Raw genomic sequence first — 8,730 nt, forward strand, 5'->3', positions numbered from 1 at the left:
AAGTTTCGACATTGTTAACATTCAATATTACTTCTTAAATGTTCAAATCTATTGATGTTTCATTGAGCCCTGGGAGGTTCATATTTGACAAATCTCCTAGAATTGTATTAGTTCCTAGGGTACGTGTGACATTCTACAGCTTTCTGACCAAATTTTCCACATGAATAACAATAGCCATGAAAAATATGTTGGTACCTGGATGGAAATCTTCGTTGGGGAATTGTCTTCCAAGGCTGTTCTTGCGAATCTTGTTCAATGAAGTATACATGCCTATTAGATCTCATAGGTTCATTGTATTTTGTTGTAGAAGGTCCTACTTCTTCTTCTTTATAACCGAGGCCAGTTCTGTCATTGTAAAATCATTGATTGTTGATGAATTCTTCCAATGACCTTGAGTTGTTGGCATAGTTTTGGATAGTTTTTTTCTTCACTTCCTTACATAGCGAGACTACTTCGGCTTCTAATGCTTCCCTTTCTCGGTTGCTTTCTTCCAACTTCTTTTGAGGTGACTCTTCAATACATTTGTGTTCTTCACCTTCAATTTTTAGACCTTGAACCTGTTCTTCAAGAGTATTGGAACGGATATTCTCAGCCTTGAGATCTTTTATAAGCTTGATTACCTCCTTAGAAAATTCTTCTATGGTCAACCCTTCTTCTTCGTCATTTGATACCTCTTGTTTATTGTGCCTGGCCATAAATAATACTCTCTCATTGGCTTCTTCTTCATTGTCACTGTCTTCATCGGATGATGAGCTATCTTCTTTAGATAGAAAGTTCCTTTTGAATCCTTTCTTCTTGCCTTGCTTGTTGAAATTATTAAAGCCTTTCTTTCCTTCCAAGTTTCCATCACTTATGTTCAGACATTTTGCTGTGAAATTCCCAACCTCACCTCAACCGAAACATATCAATGAAAGTTTACCTTTAAATTTTCACTGACCAATTTTAAGTTTTCTCGTAAAGTAAGCATATTCTCCATCTAAAAAACCTTCTTCATCATCTTCCTTTTCTTCACACTTGCACGTGCAGGTGCAGATCTTTGCCTTTGAAGGTTGTTTGTCCTTATTGGTTTTCTTAGATGCAGTGAATGTAGTTTCTATATGCGAAGTACCCTCTCCTTCACCAAGTCTCATTTCATATGCTATGGGAATTCCATGTAATTCCTCTTTGCTGAGTTTGTCCATATTTTCAGTGTATTCTAAGACCGATACCTTTAGGTTGAATCTTCCTGGTAACATTCTAAGAACCTTTCGTATAATAGTCTTCTCGTCAACAAGCTCTCCCAATCCTTCCAGAGTGTTGGTTATTTCATCAACATGTTGGAAGTATGTAGCAATGTTGTCATCTTCTTTCATTCTGAGTTGCTCAAATTTTTCTCTGTAGATTTGAAGCTTTTCTTCTTTGACATTTGAGTCACCTGCATATATATTCTCAAGCTTGTCCCAGGCATTTTTGGTTGTTTTACAACCGAGCACCTTATGATAAGTAGATTCAATAAGTCCACTAATAATAATATTCTTTTCTTTTGCATCATTCACCAAATTCTTCTTACCTTGTTCATCCGTGGTTGGTGTAAATCCATTTTGAATATTGTCCCATACTTCATAACCTTGTGCCAAGAGATGGACCTCCATTCTTCCTTTGTAGAGTGAGTAATTATTTTCATTGAATAGAGGTACACCATTCTTGGTATGCTCCATGATCTCCTTCCAGTTGTTAAACTGCTATTGAAGGAACCAAGATCTGATACCAATTGTTGGAAAATACTGAGAGGGGGGTGAATCAATATTTTTTAGCAATTAGCTCTTTTAAATATTTTAAGAGCATTAGTTAATATTCAATTATCATTAATGTTTATGCAGTAACAACAGTGAATAAAAGAACATAGGAGGCACAAAAATTTTAGGTGGAAAACCCCCTCCGGGTCAAAACCATTGAATGCTTTTCTAATAATTCTTTAATCTTCAACTCCATTTGAAAAGAAATCTCTAGCTTCCTAGAATCTAGAAAAGCATTCTTCTCCAGCTCCCACTGGATGGACACTCCAATGCTCGAGATTCTTCAATAGTCAACTAAATGGATGCCCCAACACCTAATGAGATACAACTCACCCTAGCACCACCCTACCACCCTGAAGTTTTCACAAGCTTGAATGTGTTGGTGACTTCATGCACCAGCCTAGCACCACCCTACCACTCTATAGAAGAATAAAAGACAAATGGACTCCCATACTAGGGAAAATGGTCCACTTTACAATGATATAGAACGATGTAGAAGAAGAAGACACACTAGACCATAACCCCAACTATGACACAACCACCTAATGATAATCCTAAACCTCCTGGCACTGTCTCTTCAACTCTTCACAGATAGACACTTGTACAACTTTTACAAAGATGCTTTTACAATGACTCTGTACAATGATACTTTTACAATGTCTGTATGCAATGATACCCACTTGAAGACTTCGTGTGGTGAACTTCTTGTTGTTTTTCTGCACCTTGATTGTTGCTCTTGTCAAGCTACCCTTTCTCGTTCTTTAGAAAATTAGATTATGCATTGAGTCTTCTCTTGGTGAATATATAATACCTGTAAAAAGTCTTCAAGGAAATACACATGACATGATAATAGCAAAACTTACCTCATCACGCAGAGCATATGTCAGTGCTAAACAAAAACAACAAATTAGAATACAAAGAACATAATGCAATTAAGAGATGAACATGCATATATAGAAGATACTTACCTGTAGCTTACCTTTGTTGCATCATTTTGCTACACCTTGCTCTTTGCTACCCTAGAAAGTCTCGTCCTTTGCACCCCTTAACAACAATTGATCTAGTTTTTCTTGCCTTCTGGGAGCACGATATTTAATATGATGTATCTTTGCAATTTCAGATCCCCAACATGTGATATTAGTCCTATAGAATCCCTCTGAGCCTTCCTTCTAATGCCACAGTTTTGACTTTATTTGGACTTTTCAAGACAAAGTTATGCCCAATGTCTCACAATTTCCTCATTCGGCTCTGAAATTGATACACAGAAAACTATAGTTCATGCACTATCCTCGACTTTTTACAGAATTCCAATCCTCTTCTCAGAGAGAGAGTTATGGTGATTTTCCCAAGGTTACTTCTTTGAGATGAAATTCGACAGCTTGCAAAACCATAACTTCCACAAATCATATCTCTGAAAATATAGCGAACCAAGATCTAAAATTCGGTCACAAATTTCATTAGGACTGCAAATCAAATGGGTTTTAATTTCTGAACCTAAGACTTCACACAAATGAAGTTATAGCGAAAATTTCATGATTTCTACATTTGGAGGATATATGAGATTTCTTTTTATAGAGTTGAGAGGGGCTTCTATAGAGAATGACTATTCAATTACTAAAACCAATTATGAGTGCCATGCCACAACCCCATAGGGTTTTAGCCCACTAACTGGGGTTACTAACTGCAAACATGAATATCTCTCAAACCGTGAAGAATTAGTTGGCGTGCCATATATCAATAGAAACATCTCGACGAGTAGAATTTATCTAGAAGATCCTTGACTCAAAATAGAGTAAGTTGTCAAGTCAAAATTACCTTGCAAGATCAGGGTAGCCCCTGGTGCTACCTGGGTTAACATCAATGACAACCCTAGATCATCTTTAGATCAAGAGTGGGTACCTCTTCGAGTAGTAGCGAATTAGACAGAACCACGCACGGATTGCCTTCCATGTACCCTCTGGGTATATCAGAAGCCCCTTAGGCTCTCTTGAAACCTTGCCTTAGATAAACCGACGGCCGTCTTGTTGCTACAGTACATTGAGAATAATAGTCAGGGAGATTACTTGCACATACAATAAGGTAGTCGGGTAGTATGGCTAAGGGTACGGTTGGTCCTCCTTAGTTAGTTCCCTGAAAAATTGGGCTGAGTACTATTGTTGGACCCTTATGTATATTGCAATTTGTAGCACCTAACACTCCTTTGAGACCATAGTTCCCTCACCTCTTTGAAGATCACCCATTATGTTATTTTCCAGATTAGATCTAGAAATTGGGTTATGTCGCCATCGCAAGAATCACATCAACCAATTGAGGTTTTATTGCCACAATACTGTTAATATCTAGCAATTGGGGTTCTGTTGCCACTGCAGTCCAACTCACATTTATCCTTTGGGGTTTCATAGGAAGATCTGACCATCTGCGCACTGAGGCTTGTGGCTCCTATAGTCTAGGCCGATTTTTGCAGGACATTGGGCAAGATCGCAGTGGTACCATTCATGTGTCAGCTTCAATTTTTGGGCAGTCCCAAATTTTCTCTAAGTGACGACAAGTGACCAAGATCTGTGTATGGTAGAAACTAGAGCTCAATTCATGGCCAACAAGAAGATCACGAGGCTTGAACAAAAGTTGGATTCTTTCCAAAGCCTAACAGAACAGATGCATCAATTCATGGCACAATTCAAAGTGACCACATCGAGGTTTCATTTGGAGGTACATGGTTTTAATGAAGACCTTGAAGGATAATCTAGCCCTCATATTCACTTCCATGGGAATCACCCACATTCCCACCCTTCGCCACCCAAGCTGGACATGTATAAATTTGATGCCTCTATTCTGGCAGTATGGGTAGTACAAATGGAACAATGTTTCATTCAAAATGATATCTGATATGATCAAACTAAAATACGTGTGGGAGCCCTTTACTTAGACCAAGAGAGATGGCGATGGTGGAAGTGGGATCAGAAATGCTATCCCAGGAACATAACTTGGTAGGTGTTCTAAAAATCCATTTGTGACCGCTTTGACAGAGAATATAATTTTTTGGGTCACCTTACTAAGCTCCGACAGACAGGCACAATAAAATAATACATTGCAGCCTTTGAGACATTTTCCATCTACACAGCCAATCTAGGAGATGAATTCTATTTGGAATGTTTTATAAGTGGTCTCAAAGAATCCATCCAAGCCCATGTTTGGATGCACCACCCACCTACATGGATGGACTCTTGTATAAAGGCTATCGAAATGGAATGTTCTTTAGCTTCCTAGTCGCCTCATCCAAATTTCATAGCCAAGGGACGCCCCACCTAGGCTCAAGGCCTACCCAAACACTTAAGGTTCAAAAGGTGTGTCCAACATAAATGGTTGAAAGATGAAAACAAGGACTGTGCTACGACTGTGATGACAGATACTCCCCGGGGCATAAATGCAAGGAACCCAAATTTTTTCAAATTGATGTTACTGATCGCTGCTCATCTGAGGAATCCCTGCCCCTTGAGGGACCAAAGGACGAAGTTGAGGACACCCAGTAGGACAATGAGCTCCAATCTATGCCAGAGGAACCAGTTATCTCGCTACATGCTTTGGTGGGTATTTTTGCACCTCAAACTCTCAAAATCAGAGGCTTTATTAAACATCGCCCTATAGTAGTATTGATTGATAGTGGCAGCACTCATAACTTTATCCATCAGCTAGTCACCAAACCTGTTCATTATTTTGTCAGGGAAGTCTCTAATTTTCAGGTCCAAATTGCTGATGGGGGGACAATGCTATGTGAAGGCTGTTGTGAAAATATCAAACTTCAGATGGGAGACTACCACCTAAATACCCACATGTTTGCGATTAACATGGGTGGTTGTGACATTGTCTTGGGTGCTAAATGGCTTCGCACACTATGTCCAATGACAATGGATTTCTAGGAGTTATATATGAGTTTTAGGCAAAATGACCACATGCATACCCTTCGTGGACTCGAGGTAGGTGCTCCTTCTATCATCGGCTCGCATCGAATGGAAAAGTTGTTAAAAAAGGGCCATAGTGTAGTTATCACCCAGTTTAATGCCATCTAGGCCATCGAGCCCACTACTCTTCATATTCATCCTGAGATGCAACAGGTCTTAAACCACCACCACCAGGTGTTTGACAAACCTAAAGAGCTTCCACCCTCTCGAGGGGAACATGATCATAGTATCACTTTGGTCCTAGGGGCACAACCACCGAATATGCGCCCATATTGATATCCTTTCGCCCAAAAGAATGAAATTAAAAAAATCATCAAGGAACTCCTTGAAGCCGGTGTTAATCGTCCTAACACCAATCCTTATTCATCGCCAGTGGTCATGGTGCTCATGAAAGATTGGAAATGGCGCATGTGTCCAGACTTCAGGGCCCTCAACAAGCTCACTGTTAAAGACAAATTCCATATCCCGATTGTTGATGATTTGCTTGATGAACTACATGGTGCTCAATTCTTTACTAAGCTAGATCTTCACTCTCGCTATCACCAAATACACATGAAAGAAGTAGACATTCCCAAGAGTACTTTCTGAACTCATGAAGCCATTATGAATTCTTCATCATGCCATTTTGTCCTTGTAAAACCCCATCCACTTTTCAAAGCCTTATGAATCACCTGCTGAAACCATATCTCCAAAACGTTATCCTTGTTTTCTTTTACGACATTCTCATCTACATCCTAATTTGGGAAAAACATCTTCAGCATGCAGACCTGCTCTTACAACTACTCCAGAATCACAAATTATTTGTCAAATTGTCCAAGTGCTCTTTTGGCATGGAATAAGTTGAGTATTTGGGCCACATTGTGGGTTGTGAAGGTTTCTAGGTGGATCCCAAAAAGATACAGGCAATGCAAGATTGGCCCCAACCAAAAATATTGAATAATTTGAGGGGATTCTTGGGTCTCACCGATTACTATCACAAATTTTTCCACAATTATTGTCGCATTACTAGATCCCTCACTAACATTCTCAAGAAAAATTCATTCCTCTATACTGATGCAACACAACAGGTGTTTATGGCTCTCAAACAAGACATGTGTTCGACTCCTATATTGGCACTACTTGACTTCAGTAAAATCTTTTGCGATTGAGTGTGATGCTTTAGGCACTGGTATTGGTGTTGTCTTAATGCAGGAAGGTCGACCCTTGGCTTTCACCAGCCAACAACTGAGTGGGAAATATCCTGGACAATCTACCTATGAGAAGGAGATGATGACCATCTTACATGCAATAGATACCTGGCAACCATACTTATTGTAGTGGCATTTCCAAATCTTGATAGACCATCAAAGCCTCAAATATCTTTTGGAGCAACGTCTGTCCTTGTCTTAGAAAAATAAAAGGCTGGCCAAAATGTTGGGATATGATTATGAGATAATTTACAAGAAAGGGTGTGACAATGTAGTAGCGGATGCTTTATCATGCAAATTTGAGGATGAAATCACCCATCTATCAATATCCCTTCCCATACCAGATTGGATTGAAGAAGCCCGCAAGGAATGGTTTTCACGCCCCTCTCTCTCCCAACTCATTAATAACTTGAGAGCATATCCTAATTCCTCAGTTGGCTACTATTTGAAGGATGAGATTCTTCACTACAAGGATAGAGTAGTTATATCGCTGACATCCACCCTCAAAATGTGCATTTTTGTAGAGTTGCACTCATCTCCCACTGTAGGCTAAGCAGGCTTTCAGAAGACTTATGCTCACACTAGTCGTTCTTTCTTTTGGACAGACATGAAATCTGACATTCTTACTTTTGTATTTGAATGTGATGTGTATCAATGGCACAAAGGAGAAACAATCAAGTTACTAGGCACCTTACAACCATTACCAATCCTTGCCTCTGTCTAGACGGATGTTTCTATCGATTTTATTACTCATATCCCGAAGTCAGGCAACAAATCAGTCATCATGGTGGTTGTGGACAAAATTTCTAAATATGCTCATTTTTGCGCTCTACCACACCCATTTACCCCCAATTTTGTGGCTTAAGCTTTCATGGACTAGATCTTCAAACTTTATGGCATGCCCACTTCCATTGTGTCTGATCGTGACCTGACTTTCACTAGTAAATTTTGGCAAGAAATTTTCAAGCTACAAGGCACCCAACTCCAACTAAGTACTTCATATCATCCCCAAACTGATGGTCAAACTAAAGCAGTCAAAAAATGTTTGGAGACATACTTAAGGTGCCTCACATCAGAAAAGCAACATTAATGGGTACAATGGCCACCTTTAGCTGAATGGTGGTATAATACTAACTATCATGCAACCACCAAGATGACTTCATATGAAGTAGTGTATGGCCAACTCCCACATTCACCTATTTCTTATATCCATGGGTGCTCTAAGGTGCAAGCAGTGGACCAACTCCTATAGAATTGTGCAACCATGCTAGCCCATCTCAAGGAAAATCTCCATCAAGCTCAAAATCGAATGAAGCAAAAAGCAGACCAACATCATTCAGAGCAAACATTTCAAGAAGGGGATGAGGTATTCCTACGGCTGTAACCATATAAGAAAACATCACTCAAAGAAAAGTCTGCCAAAAATTAGCTCCAAAATTCTACAAACCTTATCAAATACTTTAGCACATTGGAGTAGTAGCCTACAAGCTGGCCTTGCCACCAACTTCAAAAATCCATCTAGTCTTCCATGTATCATGCCTCAAGAAAGTGGGGGGAACAATTGCAAAATTCAAACCAGTCTACCTGAATTGGATGAATAAGGTTCACTCTAGCTCTAACCTGAATAGGTCCTCGATATGCGAGAATGACATCTGTGCGACGACATGATCAAGGAAGTCCTCATCAAGTGGAAAGACACCTCTCTAGAAGATGCAACCTGGGAACCAGCCACTATTCTTCAACAGTTTCTGCAACTTCAGCCTTGAGGATAAGGCTGCTTTTGATGGGGTAGGGTAGGTTAGGGTCCAA

This window comes from Pinus tabuliformis, chromosome 3_2, assembly GCF_031772625.1.
Source record: "Pinus tabuliformis cultivar Carrire ecotype Pingquan chromosome 3_2, CPIR1, whole genome shotgun sequence".
NCBI lineage: Eukaryota > Viridiplantae > Streptophyta > Pinopsida > Pinales > Pinaceae > Pinus > Pinus tabuliformis.